Below are 21,902 nucleotides of genomic sequence, written 5' to 3'. Positions count from 1 at the left end.
GATGTTCAGCTTCTTCCATCCTCCCTGGCATCTCTGCCAGCCTCAGGACTCACCAGCAAGCTGTACCCAGACCCTTTCTTGTGCTATTGCCTCATCTCTACACGCAGCTCCAACCCTCTTGAGGTTTCCCAGCTATTTCATCCTAGGGCTCCCTGGGCATCCTGCCTCACTCAGTATTTCTGTGCAAGAGTCACATTTGCTTATTCATCAGCAAGAGCTTCATTTACCTTTGCTGCACTTTTTACCTGCCTGCTTCTTTTCCTCATTAGTGCTGTGCTTCTGACTAACTGCAACCGCACACTATCAGTTTAATTTGATGCTTTTCCATTTAAATGGGTCTAAAAGATTACTCTTTACAGTTAAACTAAGAAACAGAAAATTAAAACATAATATAGTAGGATAAACAGTACTGACTATAGCACAGAAAAAAATTTGGTTAATTTTTTTTTTTTATAATCAACCTACAGTATATGCATTCACCTATCAGATCCTGTGATTCTTCTGACCTGGTTGCTTGATGAGCTGTAAAAATTCAACTTGCTTATTGAAATGGTAGATACTGAAGAACAAAGGGGAATACTTGCCTATGAAGGCAAGGCGAAAAGTAAAAGAGAAATAAGCTTTTAAGAAATGTTCATCAGTATGACTAAGATTGCAAACCCTTCTAAGACTCCCTCCAAAAAGTCCAATCTATCTACAATTATCCCAGATTAAGAAAATCTCAATTCTAGAGTTAGAAAGGGCCAGATCTCTACTAGAGAATATTCCTCTGTAATGACATAAATCAGTTAGGACACTGTCTAGATACTATTACTATGCTCAATGGTCATTTATTTTTTTCTCTTTTTTTTCTTGTTAATATTCTTTCCCAATTCACTATTAGATATACAAATTTAAAATGCTTAGTGATGCATTATTCTTTAAATATGAATTATATTTCTTTCACAGACTCCATGCTTGCTAATTTTCCTAATGGAGTATAAAGTCTTCCATATCCCAAAGTTAATCCCAAATTGTTTCAAATTACCATGTTTTGAAGTTTTGCCTCAAGTTCTGGTCAAGGACAAAAAAATATATGTATCAGATAAAGTGCCATCAAGGACAAGCTGTTTCCTTTTAAGTAACAGAAAAGAGTAATAAAACAGTATTTCTTAGAATTTTACTTTAAAAACTCTTAGGATCATTCAATTCACTCAGGCAAATTTTATATTCTAGAAATATCAACAAGTAAATTATTGCAATGACCTAATTCAGTACTACGTGGAACAACAGCTAAAACTTTCTCTTCTATTTGATACTTGGTTTTTAAAGAGCTGCTGTTATATCTGGCACCCAGAGCTTGGTTTCTAATGCCATTTTCCAGTAACAGGAACCAGGGCTCCTTGGAGAAATGACTGATTCTAGGAGTGAAGCAGGAAATATAAAGGTGAGTCTGAGGCATCCTGAGGTGCCAGAAAGGAAGGGCTCAGAAAAGAAAAAAGCAAAAGCAAAACAGCGCACAATGATGAGGGTGTGTCACAGAAACACAGGGGCCAATTAAAATAAAGTAGTATTAGATTATAACCCAAATGGTAAAATAAGTACCACTGAATCCATACTTAACATAAATAAATGACTGGCTAAATAAATAAACAGATGAGCGAGGGGAAATGAATCTCTTTGCAGAAGTATTCCAAGTAATTTCTGCAGATACTCCACCTACAAAGGGGTAGAACATAACTCCAGACTCTTAAGAGTGGGCTCCACATAGTAACCTCCTTCGAAAGAGTATCGTATGGAAAGGGGTGATAAAGAGTAACTTTACAGTTAGTAACAGGGGAAACTGCATGTGAGACACATGGAGGCGCTCTGCGCTACCTTCACAAGCCTTCTGTATGTCTGAGTCTATCCTAAAATTAAGAATGTATTTTAAAAGTTAAAAAAGAAAGACCTGCCACTGCCTTTGACTGTCTGAAGTTTGCTATCTAGCTTACCTGTAGAAACTCGAGTCAGTTTAAACCACTTCACTTGTACAATTTTCCACAACACTCAAATCCAGAGGTCACCTGCACCGCAGCAGAATAAGAGGCACAGTCCTGCATTTGAGTTTGGTTCTACATGTAACTGTCCACTTGAGCGAAATAACCAATTTCCTCGTCTATAAAACAGGGCAAGCCTGCCTGGAGGGCTGTCTGTTACCCCTATAGGGAGGGGCTAAAGTGGTGGCAAGGGCCTGTCTGCCTTCTCACCACGGAGCATCTCATCTGCACACAGCACCAGCCTTCTCTGGTTTGGCTCACTCAGATGTCAACCAGGTGCCAGGCCAGGGTGTTCCTAGTTTGTTTCTTTAGACTTGATGCTCAAATGTCATTCTTAAAAAAAAAAAAAAGAAAGAAAGAAAGAAAGAAAAAATCAATCCATGTTAATTCTATCTCTGGAAGAATAGAAATTAGATATAGTGGTCGCTTCTATGTGGAGGCCGGAGTGGGAGGGCAACATGATTTACGCTGTATATACTCCTGAACTATCTGAATTATTTTTCACTCTGTGTATGCATTAGCTATTTAAAAACTTACTATAAAAACAGCAACAATAAATCCATTACTACTCGGGGATTACTGTACGTTTCTTATTTCTATCTGGGTATCTGCTATCTGTGTCTTATCTCCTTTTTAATTCAATACTGTACTAAAAAGCAAAAGCATGGCTCCAGGAAATTAGTCTAAAATGGTTTCAATCAACATCTTTTGTACCAAATCAGCTGTTTCAAATGGCATAGCAGTCTTGGAATCAAAAGTGACTTGGGATAGAATGCAGGCCTACTTACTAGGTATTTAACCTCACTAAACCCCAGCGTCCTCATCTGTAAAACTGGAATAACGCCCACACTTCACAGGGAAGCTGGAAAGATTAAATAAAAATACATGTGAAGTCCTTCGCAGAGTGCCTGGCCCACCTACTACTGTCATTAACAGTATAAACGGAAGTCTGTAGGAAGATCTGATTTCTCACTCAGACGTATCTTCTACTCAGCCATGAATCCAGAAGCAACTTTCAAGTTTTAACACTCCTAAAATGCAACTGGTGTTCAGCAATTATTATTATTTCCCTAAAGAAAAAGCATTAAATAACTAGAATGAACAGTATTTCCTTCTCTGCACAGAAATGTCTTCAATCATAAGAAATATGCAGGAGTCACATGCTATAGGTAACATATTTAGAACTGAAAAACTCTTGGGAACCACAAAAGCAACAGTAATCAAGAAGAATAACACAAAACTTAATTGTGCAGAATGCTACAGTTGATGTTGTCTTTGGGACTCTGCCAGAAGATTGCTTAAGTTTTAAATTTTCCGTTACATTTGCATTCCGGCCTTTCACTTTAGTTTACTTGCAGAGGGGTACGGCCAGTTTTACCTAGACAGAGATTTTTGAGACTAGTGGTTCGTATATAAATAATCTGAATAAAAATACAGGTTAGAGCAGTGCATACAAACATCTTCTGTGCTCAATGAATATTTGTTGAGTGTATTTTGAGTACATAAATGTGTGAATAAATAATTTGTTACCAATGCGTCTTCCTTCCTATGAGTTAGTAGAAATATTCCTTTCCTATCTGTCTCAAAAAAGCAGCTAAACAACATACTGTACACTGATTTCTATTCTATCAAGGGTTTTAAATAAAAATATTTCAAAAACTAGAGGTATTATTTCCACTCACAGGAACTTCTGTATATCTGCACAGATTCACACATATACACGTACATAGAGTAGAAATGTGTATCTCTATATACTTCAATGTAACTTTAGATATGAAAGTATTATCTTCCCCAAAGATATATTTGAGAATTTCTTATCCTTCCTAAGTTTTGCTTTAGGGTTCTGCTACAAGATTCCTTAACACCACTTCTTGCTTTAGAGATCACACATAAGAAAAGCAGCTTATTACATCTGATTTAAAACCCATCTAGCAACTTGACTGGTAACTAGAAAGTGGAAAAGCATGGAGTCACTATAAATTTGCAGACGATGCCTGTCAGTGAATCCTCCAAAACTAAGGGAAGAGGAATGGAAATCTGAAACTACAATGATGAAAACCTTAAAGAACCATCCAGTCCAAATGGTTAGACTAGGTATCACTTAAGAGATTCCACTGCATAACTAGATCACCCAGTCCCACAATGGCCATTGTTGAATGATTTTTTTTTCCCTCAAATCTTCTATTTTATGTAACATTTGACAGGCTGTAAGTCATTCACATGTGTGTCAAATCATCTAATCCTTACAAGACCCGTGAGCAAAGTGTTGTGCAGTTAAATCAGGGAGAGAAAAATAATGTGATGTGCACAAGGCCTCCAAGTTAGTAAGTGGGAAAACTGGGACTCATACCCGAGTCTTCTACCCCTAAATATCTCGCTCTCTCCACTCTCTCCCATCTGATCTCCACAGCTCAATTCCACTTCCACTGACAGATCCCAGCTCTTGCAGTGCAACGCTTCCTGTCCATCTAACTGCAGGCCTTTCTCAGGTGGTTTGTCACAACCTCTCTGGCCTCACCCATCCGTAGCCACAGACATCTTCCTAAATTTAAATAAGATAGCCTTTGAGATAAGACCAGCGAATGCTTTTCGTTCTTCCCAGATACAAAATAAATTTCTTGGTAAGGTCTTCAAGGTTTGGAATGTACTCTCTGCACACCACACAGACTTTCTGCCCTTTATAGTCACCATGCTCACTCTCTTGGGATCCTTCTCTCCTCTCTTTCCACCTAGTTAACGTATACCCTTCCTTGCCTCAGGCAAGCCTTCCCTTACTAAACAAATCAAAGGCCGCTCCTGCGCACGCTCAGGGGGCCATGTATCTCTCTTCACTGCAGTTATCATAGTTGCAATTACATTTACTCACGTAATCATTTGCTTAATGTCTGACTTTTCCACAAGACTGTCAGTGCCACAAAGGGTAAAGATGAAGTCATTTTTTCTGTTTTAGTCACGATTATATCTCAGTATTAATGCCCAGTACAATTTCCAGCCCTACAGTAGGTACCTGGTACTTTATTTTTAAATCTAAACAAATATGGAATTAGGCTAATTCCTTTTTCAGTTTTTGAATATCTGAAAAAAGCTATTATTCTGATGATTCCTCACTCTACACATATATGCACAAAAGTTAAGCTTAACTAAGGAAACCACTCTGATTCTTTGAAATAATCCTTTTATGTCAAAGTTTCCAGACACGTGTTAAAACCTGGAAGCTATAAAGGAACACCACGGTATTTTCTTGCCAGTACAGACAGACTGTACCTTCCCTGATCCAAACCCTGTACTTCTATTAAAACAGTCTACACCTGAAACATGACAGTGACACTTATGTCACAAATTCCCAGGTCTTCTTCATACAAACTGCTCTAAAAACATGTCTACTTGGTTCTTGACTATAACTTGACAAACCTATATGCAGAATTTTACATTAATCACTATTACAGACCTTTTAAGTTTCAGCCAATCATTTCAGATGGCTAAGCTTTTTTTTAATCCTGATTCCCTCATCCAAACTTATTAGCTTTCACTCCAGTGTTAGGTGATATATGCAAATGTAACAGGCCTGTTTCACCCAAGTCAGTGATAAAAATGATTAATAGGACAGAGTGAAAGAAAGAGCCATGTCATGTCACTAGAAATACCTCTCTCAAGGCTGACATCAATCCATTCATCAAATTTTCTTCAATCATCTGCAAATCTACCTGCCCTCATAAAAAACCCCTAATTCGACCATCTATTTCATAAACACATCATGAGATACTTCATCCAAAGTCTTGCCAAAATCAACTTACTCCACCCACATAGTAAAAAAAAAAAAAATCCCCAAGTTTAACATGACATATTCCTAGTGAACCCCGATGGTCTCCAGAGGACTGCTTTTCTTCTAGTTAAGTCTTCACAAACCATCTAATCAATTAAAGAACTGTTCCAAGGACAGACATGAAACCCACTAATCTTATAGCTACAGAATCCTACTTTTACGTCTCTTTTTTGAAAATAAAAGCAGCATCTGCATGAGCTTAAGTCTTCTGGCACCTCTGGTACTGACCATAAATTGCTCAAAGAACACCATTCATTTCGCAAGTCATTTAATCCTAGGGCATTAACTAGTTGAGAGCATCAAAGTGCCTCACCTTCCTTAAACTTTCATTCCCTTGCTAACATCATTATTTTCCTTCATTGAATATCATTTTCTTTTGATAGAGCAGTTGAAACCACCCCAGGAATTCCATAGCTCTGCCTTCACCCCAACATCTAATAGTATTACACCATCTCTCCCAGGCAGTAGTTCATCCTTTTTCTTGTTTCTCTTTGTGATCTGAACACAACATGTTGTGGTCCTTAGAATCTTTATAAGCCTCACTTCGTTGGAGGATTTAGCCTCCTATGTGCTAGTCTCTTTCCTACTACTTTGGTATTTGTCTTCTGGTCTTTTCTTATGCACGAGGGTCATTTGTGCTTATATGGCCAGTATTTCATTACACACGTTTCATTCATTTAATTAATGTTTTATTGCTTGCCAAATATATGCAATTCACCAGACTGAAGCAAAGGATACAAAGAGGCCTAAGATCCTGCCCTTGCCTTCGAGGAATCCAGAGGGGGAAAAAAAAGGTAGACTTTTAGGAAGAAATAAAGGCTCCTATGTTACCAAGATGAAAGTTAAGTGTTGAATGAGCAGAGTACAGAGCAACTCGCTCAAGTATGAAATAGCTGCTTAAGTCTTCCTCAAGGAAATGAGTCGAGTCTTGAGGGTGAGGAAATAGTCTACAAGTATGTGCAAGGACTAGAAGTATGTGCAAGGTATGGCAATGTAAAAAAGTACACTGTTTTCACACAAGAGTGATTAACTTCACGTAGCTGGGATTTAAGTTGTATAGAGTGCAAGAGATAGCCTGAAAATATGAAGCCAGTTATAAAAAGGCCCTGTGGTTTAGATGTCCAACACACAGGATAAATAAAATGAAGCAGATTCTCTCTATAGAATACTATGGAGCAGTTCGAAGAAATCAAGATGTACACCCAGTAACATGGACAGATCTTTAAAATAGTGCTGAGAGCAAAATGAATGATGTCTAGACAATAATACCAGCAATGCAAAATTAAAGTACATGTACATAGACTGTCTGTATGCGCACAAAACAAAGCTACGTGTTCTCCAGGGACACATGCAAATAAAAGGATTCAGATGAAAAATACAAGAACAGTTACCTACTGAGAGGGAATGTAATGACAATGGGAAATGGAAACAAGGGGATTTTTTTTTTTTAAGTATATGTCTGACACCCAAAGACATAAAAAATAAACTTAAGTTCTCCCACAAGTGACACAAGTTTTAAAATCTGGGAATGGCAAAATCTAATGTGGTTTTTAGGAAGGAAGTTTGGCTCAGTGTGAATATGCAGCCCTGGAGCTACAGTTTCTTCCAGAGTCAAAGAGCAAGAGTTCATCGCTTTTTCTGCACATGCTGAGTAGATCTTTCCCATTCTGTAAGGAAAGGTTAGGGATCAGACTGAACTGCCAGTAAGTAAAGACGGATGTAGAACTTTTGGTAACAGATGAAGATGAAGACTAGATTTGACAGAGAGTCAAAAGCTACAAATAGAAGTAGCACCTTAAAGCCCAAATCCGACTATCTTGCAGAAATTTTATTGAAAACCTTCCTGCATGGTGTAGATACTGAACTGTATAAATACTAGGGGTTTCACTAAGCTGAGGGTCTGTTCCATTTTCTTTTAAGGATGGCAAAGGGAGAGCAATGAGAAATTAAAACAGAGCCTCCCTGAGTACGTCTCGGGAGCTCAGAGTAGGGATCTCTGTAATGAACCCACACAAGCCCTACCACCTGAGAGATGAATCCTACATGACCAAGAACTGCTTCACCTGTACAAACAGACTTTCTATGGAACTGTAACTGAACGCTACAGGCAACGAGCCAACATGTTAAAATTCCATCAGTGCCAGGTGACAACTGTTCGCTGTGACATGATTTATGCAACATATTTCATTTCGTTATCTTAGAGTCAAAGGAATTTTACCAGAGGGTTCTCATTCAGATAAACAGGAAAGATTTCTACTCCAGTCACATCTGTGAAAGTGGAAAACACACCTGGGAAGTTCCAGGACAAGATCCTATCGATTAAATTTTGAAAATAAAGAACTCAAAAACATAAAATTGGCAGCCTTATTGGGTGTCCCTCTATTGTGGAGACATTGTTTTTCATTTGGATGCAAAGAGCTAACTAAAAAGCAACCAGAAGCAAAATATATTTTAAAAATTATGTGATATATAAATAATACATAACATGGTTAATAATATTCTATATTTATATACCCTTATGTTTCCACAGACATGTTCATGAGGATTAAATGTTTGTTTTTCTCTTTGGTCTATGCTTCAGTCATTTGACAGGAAATCTTTCCCCTCTGAATCTTCTCATGAAGTATCATTTCAGCCCCTGTTTAGTTATCCATCATCTCATTCAACTGTCTTCTCACCCATTCTATTCAGAAGAAGGTATGTTTCAATAAAGGGTGAAATTTAAAGGAAGGCATCTTCAATAATGACTCTAAACCAATTTTATTTTTAAGTATTATTACCTAGAGAAGGTAATCTATACTGTCTCAGGGTAATGAGAGATGGGTACTAGGTCTTTCCCTCTTTATAAAATGTGCTACTTTTATAATCAGAAAAAAACAATTTTAAATAACTATGCAGTGACATGATGAGGGAAAACTTTATTATAACAAGTTCTCAATTTCAAAAGATGATTATATATCAAAGGGCCTCAGTCTAAGATTTTCCTCTTGCCTTCTATCATTTTCTTGACTTACAACCCAACTTTAGATACAAATGCACAGTCATTAGTTTTTTTTTGTCAAAGGGTCTATAAAAAATTACAATGGAAGGCAAGGACTGAGAAAAATCTAAAAGTTACATATCAGATACTTAGGAAAGACACTAAATCTGTTCTGGACTCTAAAATTAAACTACATTATACTAAAATGCCAAATTTTCTTATAATGAGATACATTAATGAGCACCTCAACAATCTATGCTAAACAAATACAAATATTCTTATCACTTCAATCTACCCATGCATGAAATGAAATAACCTAATATTAACAAAGTCACATAATAGTTTCAACATTATTGTTAGGAAAAAGTCCTTGTTCAATAAAACAGTTATCACCCTAATGTTTGCCCAGTTTTCCTCTGTCTTACATACTCATAAATAAGAAAAATCAACATTTAAAAAGCAACAATATAACTTTTAATGTTCAATTTTACTTTTCTTAACATTAAACTTGAAACTAATAAACTTGTTCATTCATATTACTCATTCACCTCATTCTTTGTACACTTTGACTGAGGTGGGATTTCACAGAATCTCAGAGCTAGTACATTACCTCCCATCTTCCCAGCCTTAAGAGGAATATCAGGGGCCCTAAACATCCCCAAACAATAATGTTATGCCACTAATTACACTAAAATATGATAGTAGTTAGTCATAAGCTATGCGTGTCAACTATCAAAAAGGCTCCAAAACACTGCTATTTTCTTGCCATTTCCAAGTACACATGCCTCCATTTCGACAGCGAGAAAAAGCGATACCTAGATGATCACTTAGCCAATCAATTTCCTAACAAGCAACATATTTTTACCATATGTGTAACAGCAAACTACAAATGACTTCCAGTGCTTCTTTGTATTCTCACTTTAATGTATTTAATGTTCTCACAGAATGATTTTTCTCTTGTAAAATGTCAGGTTATTGTAATCTACAAAATCCGACTTTTCCCGGTGAGTTATAATATCCTTGAGATTTACTAGGTTTTTCTTATTTTCTTTCTTTCATTAATATTCATTTAAAATATACATTATATAGTAGTACCACTTTAATAATTTGTAACTTGGCTTTTTATGTCATTCCATACAGTAAATAGATGTAAATGCAACTCATGGGGTGAATACTTCATAAAATATAATCATGCAAAGTATTAACAATATGCTAATGATTTAGTTATAGCTATTGAGTAATATCTTATGTCATTTTGTAGTTAGTATTTACTGCAAAGTAAGCATTTAGCAAATTTAAACAGGAGAGAAATTTCAAGTTCATGATTGCTAAAAGAGGAAAAATGGAAATGAATCTGCTCAAGCAACTTACGGAATTCTGTTTCACATACTATAAACTTTTCAGGTAGTTTTGAAATCTCATTATTATAATAAGTGTTCTATAATATTTATCAAGGCAAGAATATGCTCGGTGACTTACAGGGCATAGTTTCTCCTCAAGGGGTTTATCGTCTAAGCTAGACAGGAAAACATAACTACAAATGTTTTTAAACCTCGCAAAAAAGTTAAAATTTTAAAACCCTTGAAAGTACGTAAGAGAACAACAAACTGTGTTCATCACATGAAAACATAAATTTAGTTTTGTTTCTTTATTAAACAATATAATTCATCGTTTTTATTCATTTAATCCAATTTCTCAGTCCTCCAAAACAATTTTACGAGATACTGCGTTAGTCAGAAACTAGCATTTGTCACCCTCATCCTGAGGTTCACAGAATGTGCTTTGGATGAAGACAACATGTAAAGAGTCATCCAACAAGGTCAAGTCAAATCGATGACTAAGCAATTGGAATACATCTACCAGTCTTCTCAACTAAAAAGGTATGATAAAATTTAAGAACTAATACACTTTCAAGGAAAAGGTTCTTGTGAGGAAGAAATACAATTAGAACAATATTCTGCTGGATCAAAGTTTTTTTAAAAATTCACTATAACGTAACAATTACCACTGACAAGCCTTAAGAAGTTGAAGTATAAACAAAGTATGACAAGAGAATATACAAAAGACTTCATAAAATGTTTCAATGAACAACAACAAATGTAGTTACTAACATCCCTATGAAATATACCATCATATATTTATGGTTTGTTGAAATTAAATTCATCTCCAAATTTATTACACTTTTATTTGCACATCAAATTTTACAAACACCTGTATGAACATACCTGCATAAGCTATTTTATTTTCTGTTTTGTTTTGGTGTTAGGAGCAAGTAATCATTTGAAGAATATCTAAAAGGAAGAACATGCCCTACATCATATATTAAAATGTTTCTTATTTCAGTGACAAGAAATAAGTTGTTAGAGTAACACAAGTAAACTTCTGTATTTCCCAGTTCACAAATCAGCTGGTGTTTATCATTCCCAAAAATAAAAGATGAGGGAACATTCACCAACTTATTTTATAAGGCCAGCATTACCTTGATTAAAAAAAAAAATAACAAGAACATTGCAAGACATTTTAACCACTATGAAAATTCCTCAAGAAAACAGACACAAGAATATCTGTAACAAAATCCTACAAAGCAAACCAGTAACATATAAAAAGTGATATGAATCATGATAAAATGGGACTTATCCCAGAATTCAAAAGTGGCTTCATATTAGAATATCAGGGTAATTTACCAGATTAACAGACTAAAGGAGAAAAAGATTTTATAATCATCTCAATTTAACATTCATTTGTAAGTAAAAACTTTATGCAAACTGGGAATAGAAGAGAACTTCCTCAAGGTGATAAAGGGCATTTTCAAAGAACTTACAGCAAACAACATATTTAAAGGTTAAAGACAAAATGTTTTCTAAGATCAGGAAGAGGACAAGGATATTCTCCCTTAGCACTTGTTTTCAGCATTCTAGGTCCTCATCAATGGAGTAAGACAAGAGTAATAAAAGGCAGATAAATAGGAAAGGAAGGACTAGAACTGTCTTTATTTGCAGACAACATGATTGTCTATGCAGAAAATCCTAAAGATTTTTTAAAAATAAAAGCTGTTAAGAATAATAAGTACATTTAGTAAATTATAAGGGCTATAAGGTCAATATATGAAAAGTCAAATACATTTCAATACCAACCATATTGTACTTCAACACTAGCAATGCTAGCAGTATCATTTTAGAGTAGTATCAAATAAATGATATACCTAGAGATAAACTTAACAAAAACTATATGCAAGAATTATACACTGAAAATTAGAAAACACTGGTAAGAGAAATTAAAGACTTAAATAAAGAGATATATCATGTCCATGGATCATAATACTCAATACTGTTAAGATAGTAATTTTGCTGAAATCAATCTATAGATTCAAGACAATTCAAAAATCAAAATGCCAAGAATTTTTTTGGTGGAATTTGACAAGGTAACCCTAAAATTTGTATGCAAATGCAAAGGACCTAAAATAACCACAATAATTTTAAAACACAAGACAAAATAAAGGGAATTATATACTACCTAATTTTAAGACTATGAAGCTATAGTAATCAAGAAAGTGGGGAAGTGACATAAAAATAGTAATAAAAAAATCGGAACTCAAATACACCCACACATATACCATCAACTGATTTTCAATAAAGATGCCAAGGTAATTCAATTAAGAAACTACAGCCTTTTCAACAAATGGTGCTGGAAAAATTGGATACTCATATGGGAAGATATAAAACTTACTTCACACCACATATAAAAATTAACTTAAAATGTACTAACAACCTAAAGAGAAGATTATAAACTTCCAGAAGAAAACAGACACATTAAGTGACATTAGATTAGACTAAGATGTTTAATACTCCACAAAAAGCCCAAAGAAAACAAAAGATAAATTAACTTCATCAAAATAGGACTTCTGTATTTCAAAATAATGCACTTAAGAAAATCAACATGCAAGCACACCAATGTGATGGGAAAAGTTTGCAAAACATATTTCTGATAAAAAGTTTATCTCTAGACTATGCAAATATCTAAAAAGACCCCAATAAGGTGACAAAAACCATGATTTTTAAAAAGTAGGTAAATGGTTTGAACATTTTACCAAAGAGGATATAACAATACGCACATGCAAAGATGCTCAATATCGTAAGTCATTTTAGTGCAACACAAATTAAAACTACAATGAATTACTACTATACACTCACTGGAATGATAGCTAAAATCAAAAACACTGCCAATACCATGTGTTAGCAAAAATGCAGAGCAATTGAAACTCTTAATTACCAGTGGATGCAAAATGGTACAATCACTTTGGAAAACAGTTTGGTATTTACTTATAAAGTTAAAATATGTCCTTATATTACTCTGCAATCTTTCTCCGACTCATCTACCCAAACGAAATAAAAACATATGCCTATTCAAACACTTGTACTAAATGAATACAATAGCCTTATTCACAATAGTAAACAAACAAACAAACAAAAAAAACCAGAAACACTACAAATACTCATCAACTAGTAAGGAGAAAAAACAAATTGTGGCAAAGGCATACAATGAACTAGGACTCAGCAATAAAAAGTAACAAACAACATCATACAAGTACAAGTATAATTTTAAAAAAGCCAGGTACAAAAGCTACATACTGTATGATTCCATTCTAGGAAAGGCAAGACAATAATGACATTGAACAGAACTGTGGATGCCAGGGCCAGGGGATGGGGATGGGGTAAAGGACTGACTATAAAAGGTCAGGAACAAAGTTGTTGAGGTGATGCAAATGTTTTACATCCTGATACGATAGTGGTACAGGACTATATACATTTGTCAAAACTCATCAAACTAACTGTACACTAAAAATTGGTGAATTATATTATATGTAAATTATACCACTAGAAAGCCAATTAAAAATAAAAGCAATCAAATGTAAGCTGAAGACATACTTTGGTAGGAATGTCTGGTTACTTAACTATCCAAGAAATAACTGCAATTTGTTTGATTTGCATATGTAAAAATGCAAACACTAAAAAAAATCAAAAAACCCAAAAGGTTATCAGTGGAAAAGTCAGTCACGCTATCATTCCTATGGTGCCTATGCCTTTTTTCACTTCATTTATATTTGCAAAGAAACTAAATTAGTACATGAGGATGTTTTTCACTAAGACATCTATATTTTAAAGGATGCTTTATTAAAATAGAAGACTCTGGCTGATTATAACATGTAGGTCATTTTTTCTGGAAGGGGACCTTCCCAAAGCCCTTACAATCTGATTTACCTAATAAATCAGTGGTCTGCCAGCATCTTAGTATCCCACATCTAACAACCTGCCAATTCTTGTCGTAAACTTTATCTCTGGGCAAATACAAGCCATTACTTATCAGTATGTCAATCTGGAAATATTACAAGTTACATTAAAATATCCTTAAAGAATAACCACAAAATCAAAGCTATTATTCCTGCATTCCAGGAGCTTATAGTACATCTGGGAAGAAAATGCGTATATACGGGATTCTTCTATTAATAATCTAAGATACTGTATATTCCAAAACAGAGTGATGAGTGGTAAGGACAGAAAGATTGCTGTGGTAGAAAAGACAGTAAAAAATGGACTGGAATGAGACATGAGGGACTTGATCATTTCTGAACAACAGGTTTGAAACAGATGAATGAACATGAGACTGACACAGATGTGACTACGTGAACAACATTTTCAAAGGAGAAAGTAGAGACTACTTGCCTAAACTGAAAGATTAGGGAGAAGTATAAGATAAGATTGGAAAGGTAGGATTTATTTATCCAAGTAACATTTACTGAGTATCTATTATGTGTCAGGCACAGTAAAGAAATGGAGCTGTTTGGAAAAAAATTCTAGTCTTAGGAATTTGCTCTTTTTACTCTGTAGCAATACAAGTAATAGAATTCTACAGAGTTCATGACAATTTCACATACATTACCTCGACCAATCTTCATAACAAATGATTTTATAGAATGGGAAAACAAAGGCTTAAGAAGGCATATCTTTCTGCTTAGAGCAAGAGACAGGGGAGAAAAACAACAGATCTTCCTACTCCTAGTCCAGTGCTCTTCATGCTCCATTCTCTATACCATTCAGCTCTTTTTCTCAAGAAAACAGTAACTCATGTTTTCTAAAAAGCAGTATTTTAGTCAAATACATATAGCCATGTTGTATGGGCTGAATTAGAAGGCAAAGAACATGGAAGCAAGGAGATCTATTAGTAATCTTTTCTAAGAATCCAGGAAGAAATGGGAGCAACGGGAATGAAAGTCAGTGTCTATGAGACAGTATAAAAAGACTCAACTAGGTGTCTTATGTGAAAATGCCAAGAGACTCAAAAATAACTAGGAGACCAGAAGAGCCACTCATAAAACTGAAATGTCAACAGACAGATCTGTTTTGAGGAAATCATCTCACGTGGTCAAATTATTCCCCGAACACAAAGATACTAGAACAAACATTATGCAAGTCTCTACCACTAAAACTAGAATAACTCAGGGTTTACTGCCATTGGATACTTTATTTACAGATATTTGTAATTGTCTGTACTTACCAGTCTAGACCTTCCACCAATCCCCAGGGGTATCTATACTCATAAAGCCCAGTAAGAGTTTATGTCTACTTTCTGGGAACCACTAAGATAGTTGACACACTTCTAAAGAACTAATAAATATCTGTTTAATTAAATCTATCATTGAGTCAAAGTTTTCTTTCAGGGGATCAGAGGTATTTGCCAACAAGTAAATACCTAATTAAGGGCATGAAACTGAGAAATCATTTTAAAATCTACAAAAAGATAAAATCTATCTTACCTTTTAGATGGAAATTATTCTCAGGGCAGGGTTATAGTCATAGCTTCCCCCTAAATCCTATTCTTTATGATACTAGTTTACTGACAACAACACTGAACCAGTAGTTCTTTAATCACTATAACTCAAGATCCAGCAGATAAACTAGTTTTTAAAGGGAGGTAACAAAAAAGTGAGAGCTGAGCCCAAATAAAATCACATGCAACCTAGAGTGGAAAGAAGAGGTCGATGCTGCGCTTTGCAATGACCAGTAGAGGCTGCCAATGTACAAAGACATGCAGGGTTCCCCTCCACTCCACAGACACACAAGGAGTTGCCACCAAAACAAAAAGCATTTCCATGGTATAGTATGAAGCCCAGCATTCTGGACTCGTCACAGAGCATTATTCAACAGTACTCACCAAGTGCGTTTTCAACCACAGTTCTGGGCATGTGTTGTACAAAGGAACTGTAGGATATTTTGAGTACTTCTGAAAGATGATCGCACTTACCCAGACCCAGCCACTTTCTGCCCAAAAGAAACCTCTAAGCCTTACACTATTACCTTTCCAGCAATGATACCTCCAGCTTTAGAAACATGTGAAAACGGGTATTTTCACCGAAGAATACTTTGGTTTACAGTCCTAAAATTCTTGTGTAAGTAGATGCATTATTTGACTTCTTCAAATAAGGTTAATCAGTTAGAGTTGAGGGATATTTTCAGTTACTGATTACAGTCATAATTTGGTCTACAATTTGGAAGTATCAAACTTAAATTACAAGTACTAACATGCTTGAAAAGGAACTTCCTCATATTCAATGGTCAGGTGAGATTTTGTCCCACCGTGTCCCTCACGCACAGCCAAGAACATAGACACTCAAACACACCAAGTGGCAATCACTTTTTAAAATTCATTCCGTGAATCTGCTCTACGATTTTTAGAATTATGTATCTGGCCCTTTTTGAGCTCCACAACACTGCTATTTCTTGTAGGGAAGAACTCTGCTGTCAATCACTGCTCCCTTTTGCCACGCAAATACGTGCTGCAGCTTTCACTTGTCACTCCTATTATATGTAATGTAGGCAGCTTAGCACTAAATCAATTTAAGGAACTGCAGAAGTTAAATACATACATTATTATGATGATGACAGAAAAGGCAATGAATGTCTTGCAGCTCCATTTGCTTTCTTTGTTAAGAAAGAAAAAGCTAATTATCTGCAGCTGTCAACCATGACGACCTAGACCTATTTAAGTCAACATCAGCCTTGGACAACTGAAAACATTTCTCATATTTTTGCCCAATTGTTTTCTTTTTGCAATAAAAAAAAACATATCTCATTACAAAATATTAAACATTCTGAAGGACAATGTAAGAACAAGTTGAAAAATGTAAGACTATATATTTCTCTCCCTTTTCATAACAAATTCATTTTAATATTTCAAAAAACTGACTATTTTTGTACTATCCATTCTTTAATTAGTGCAGCCAAAATTTAGACAGATATAAAGCCTCTTCACATAAATTCAACTGAAACCCCACAAACTAGTGGCTGCAATGAAATTATGTTACAGATGATCAAGGCAAAAATTTTATCCGTGTTTTAAATTAATAAAAGGCAAGGGAAAAAAAAAACACATTCCAAAGTTGAAATGCTAATAAATGACAAAAAAATTCACACTGAATCACCAGCTCCTATGTTTGTATACTATTTTCTTTATCTACCAAGCTTCCATTTTCCAATCTAGCTCAACTAGAATCTAAAACTGAACAGCTAATTGGTTTTGAATTTTCTTTCTTCAAATTTAAGGGCCAACTTGTATATTTCCAGGGTATCAAGAATGAAAAGAATATTCCTTGAACACTGGAATTTGACACAACATTGTAAAATGATTATAAATCAATAAAAAATGTTAAAAAAATAAAAAATAAATAAAAAGAAAAAGAAAAGAATATTCTTAATAAATGAAAAAAAAGTTATTATCATCAGTATATAAACGATGGAATCTCTTAACAGTGTGCTTTCTAAAATGGATATAGAGGTCATTATTCTTGGTTACAAATGTAAATATTCTCTGCATTTGCTCTTACCGAGTTTTCAATGATAAAACATTATTTTCCTGTTATTTCTTTTGAAGAGCTCTTCTCACAGGAATACACTTAACAGTACTTTAAAATTTCATATTAAAACACTGTCCATTTAGCTTTCTAATGAATTTTTCAAACACATGTAACCCCTAATATAAGCAAAACCAACACAGATAAATTAAAATTCAATCAAGTGAGAGAAAAAAAATTGACAAATGGCCTAACAGAATTACAGTTTTAAAAATAATAGCTCCATGTTTAGGTCCCTAAACCAGCCTTAAAGAGAAGTCTTTTCTAACTACACCTAACCCTCAGTTCCAAGATTCTTATTTGCCACAACCCCTCCCCCCTGTCTGAAGGAATCATTCTTGTATTTGCAGGACACAAGGGAGAAGAGGTCAAGAACCATTAATACACATAACATAAATAGCAAACTCACCTCAGATCCAACGAATCACATGTGGAAATGGTCAAGGCATATATAGACTTAGACATGGCCTATGTGATAGGTAAATAAACAGTATTTAAGGGGCTACACTGCATCAAACACTAAGTAAGCTTCCCACGGCTCCAAGACTCATAATTGACAGGATCAAGATTCCATCCTAACTTTTGACAACAAAGCCTAGGTTCTTTTTCACAACATGACACTACCTCCAAGCAGAATTCTTCTCTGGCTTCACATTTTTAGAAATCTGTATCTGTTAATATTGAGCGATGGTTGCCGTCCTTTACAACTGATGATGCTGGTGACAGTGTTATTCTGTAAGCATACACATGGCAGAAATGACAAAAATATGATTAGGAGGCAATCTTTTGTCTTAAAATGAGGAAGATAAGATAGGTGACCTCCAAGGGTCCTTCTGGCACTAACAATCTAATATTCTTTGGATTATTAATCTTGCTAAGGTATTTGGGAAGAGATAAAAAGCCTCTGGCTGTTTCTTTTCTAACTTTCGGAAATTTGTTCATGGTAATGTTATAATTCTCAGTTGATCACTATTTTATAAAAACTTAAAAATAGCATCTACAACTAATGTAATTCTCACAACTCTGTGAGAGGGATCATTATCTTACACCGGTGAGAGAAATAAGGCTCTAGATCTTACTGACTTGGCCCAATTCACCGAACTACTAACTAACAGAGCAATTCCAAATGCAGGTCTGCCCTGCTCACACTCAGGACACCTCTCATTGTGTACAAGATGTCACAACAGCATTCATTTGTACATCACCATAACTTTGTCACATGCCCCCTCATTTGGTCCTCAAAACAACCCTGTAATGAAACAAGGCAGGTAATATTATTCTGGCCTCATTTTACAAATGAGAAAACGGAGCCTTAGAGAATTTAAACCACTTGCTTTAGGATCCTTCAGAGTAATGGCAGAGTCTCAAACATGGGCCTCCTGACTCCAAGTCCAGTGTTTCTTTTGTCCCTGTAATTTTTACCAGCAATTACAAGTTGGCTTGAATATATCTTGGAAACATTTCTATGCCTACCCTGTGTAATCCAGTCTCTCCAAATGAAATCTACTAAATATAACTAGCTCAGGAAAGCATTATGTTTATGCTGATGTGTGACATAATAACTTATGTTTCCAATATAGAATTTAGTTTCCAAATTTATTTGCTATGATTGTCAAAAAGATTTCCACCTAGGTTTTGAATGATCAAGATCAAGAACAAGGTTTCTAACATTAGAAAAATTCTACTTGAATCCTAACAGAAAAAAAAAAAAAGATACCTAATTTGGGAATTTGTTAAATTACAAATCAACCTTCTCCTTGCTTACAACCACTTAATAGGACAGACAGTAGCAGTCTTCCTGTCTTTAATTCCTCAGACTCTTTCTATCCAAGTGCACTGCCATTACTGAAGGCCAGAATGATCTCATTAAGCAAAGCAGCTTCTTGCCCTTTCATTAGGCCCTAATCTAAATTATAGTATAAAGACATAAGGCTCTGGACCCCTGACTGGCTCATGATAAAGGGCACTAGCTGGCCATGTGGCCTGATGAAGTCCTGGGACACAGAAGGGTCTTTTTTTGGACTTTATCAGTCCTAGAGCAGGCAATTTATTTTGAGCCAGAAAAATAAAATATAATCTTGGGCCATCTGGTTCTGTAACATTCTGTATTTGTTTAGAAAGGTCACTGTTGTCAAGTTATTGAATGTTATCTCTGGAAATGACAGGAAGAGAGAAGTTTTTGAAAGCAGGCCAGGAATGTTAAAGCACCGGATATTAAGGTGTAAAATAGTATTTAAAAGCTTGGGCTTTGCTGTTAAGCAGACCATAGCTCAAATTCTAGCTCTGCTACCTACTAAACGACCTTGGGCAGGTCACAAGCTTTCTTAATCTACTTTCCCCATCTATAAAACCTAGATAAAAACACTCTAGAGGAATATTTGTAATGATAAAATGATGCAACATTTATACATCATTAGTTTATAATCATCATTCAAAACTTATTCAGTAATAATTATCTGTTAATTTTTGTTCTCCTTTTACTTTAGTTTGGCATGAAACTAAAGTCTCGTTACTTTTATAAACCCTTCTCAAGACAACAAAGTGGAATTTAAAAACAGATTCACAATCTGTGTTATGCATATCAAACATGTGGATTTAGAGCCTATGTCTAGCAAAAAACATCAGTCTATCTTAAGCATTGGTATGCAAAATTCACTTCTTTTTCTCATCAGATTTATAGCAGCTCTTACACTGTGGGTGAAGTGACTGGGCTGCTGTGGTACTGAAGAACAAATACTAAGCAGTATCAAATCTGCAGCTGAACAACTTCCATGGGACGATTACTGCTGTTTCACTCAAAATATTGTTACAGTATCCTGACGTTGTTATGCGACAGCTGTAACTATCTTTGCATTAGGTAGTTTTCTATTCATGTTTCCTTACAGTATAGGTTTGCTGATTGGAACAAGAAGTCTTTCTTGACTCTACATTTAGAACAAATTACTTCCAGCTTACACTTTGTTTCTCTAGTGTAGATTAAAACTTCAGACAGTTAAAAAGCAGTGGTTCTCAAAGTGTGGTTCCCAGAGCAGCGGCCTCATTGACTGGATTCCCAGTCAATCTAAACGTCTGTAAAACAGAAAATGCCCAAACTTATTCAGCTGTGAGGATGAGCTGGATTTTTAGCATTATATCGGTTGTCTTGAATATGGTCATAAACATCTATAAGCTGTACATAATTACTATTAAATGGCTAGATCATCAAATATAGCTCTCTGGAAAAGAGCTGGTCTACCAGCATGGAAGCAAAGTTTTTGGCAATACAACTCCACTTAGGCAAGAAATCTGTGGAGAACGGAAGACAGAAGGATTCACAGTGAGATGCAGGAGAGTGAGTAAAATGGAGAAAACCATGTTCAGAGACAAAGAAGCACATTAGGCATACATTGAAGTGACACCCCCAAAGATGGGACATTTATGGACTCCTTGGAAACAAGAACAGACAAGCACCCAGTGACAGCAATCCCCTTATAATGATGCCATGAAAGCAAGCTTACCATTTTAGAAACTAGAGATGGACATAAGGCATCTTATCTCTGCCTTATAAGGTGGTGATGCGTAATGCAGTATTACATGAACTGCAAAAGTAAAGAGGATCATATCTGTTAAAGTATGAAGGAACTCAAATGTCCAGTTTTACACATTCAATCTAACATGTTTAGAACTCTAGTCCAAACTGATATTCTAGTATTTGACATCAGGAAGCAACATGAAGATTTGCAATAATTATAGAAAGTCTCCTAAAATAACTATTCTGTTTCTTTAGAAAGCGAATAAGAAGTAAATAAAGGCCTAACATGTTAGCAGTAAGTTAAAAATCTAGGAATGGTTAGAGTGGCCACTAGAAGATAAAACTAAACTAAACCCAGAAAATAACAAGTGTTGCTGAGGATGTGGAGAAATTGGAACTCTTGTGCACTGTGGATAGGAGTATAAAATGATGCAGTTATTATGAAAAACAGTAGGAGGGTCCTCAAAAACTAAAAATAGAATTATCAAATGATCCAGCAATCCCACCTCTGGTTATAAATCCAAAAGAACTGAAAACAGGATTTCAAATAAATACTTGTACACCCATGTTCCCTGCAGCATAATTCACAATAGCCAAGGAGTGGAAGTAACCTAAATGCCTATCAATAAAGAGATAGATAAAGAAAATGTGGTGTACACTTACAG

At 35.2% G+C, this 21,902-nt stretch overlaps 1 protein-coding gene across 15 annotated transcripts in view; it reads right to left on the bottom strand.

The window, feature by feature from the left end:
- The window catches only part of RFX3 (regulatory factor X3), a 280,535-nt gene that overhangs the window by 201,964 nt on the left and 56,669 nt on the right, over nucleotides 1–21,902 (bottom strand). For 4 of the 15 annotated variants that reach the window (XM_072959527.1, XM_072959530.1, XM_072959528.1 and 1 more), the window contains 3 exons: nucleotides 21,224–21,304; nucleotides 20,682–20,795; nucleotides 18,351–18,459 (listed from right to left, as the gene is read on the bottom strand). The exons of 7 other annotated variants lie outside the window; for them this stretch is intronic. The gene's annotated coding sequence lies outside the window, so the exon portion shown is untranslated. The remainder of the gene's footprint in view (nucleotides 1–18,350; nucleotides 18,460–20,681; nucleotides 20,796–21,223; nucleotides 21,305–21,902) is intronic. 4 more of the 15 variants (XM_072959531.1, XM_072959533.1, XM_072959532.1 and 1 more) reach the window with 2 other exon arrangements.

Source organism: Vicugna pacos, chromosome 4 (assembly GCF_048564905.1).
Source record: "Vicugna pacos chromosome 4, VicPac4, whole genome shotgun sequence".
Taxonomy (NCBI): Eukaryota; Metazoa; Chordata; class Mammalia; order Artiodactyla; family Camelidae; genus Vicugna; species Vicugna pacos.
The sequence above is the reverse complement of the archived record's forward strand: the minus strand, read 5'-3'. Positions and strand labels throughout refer to the sequence as shown.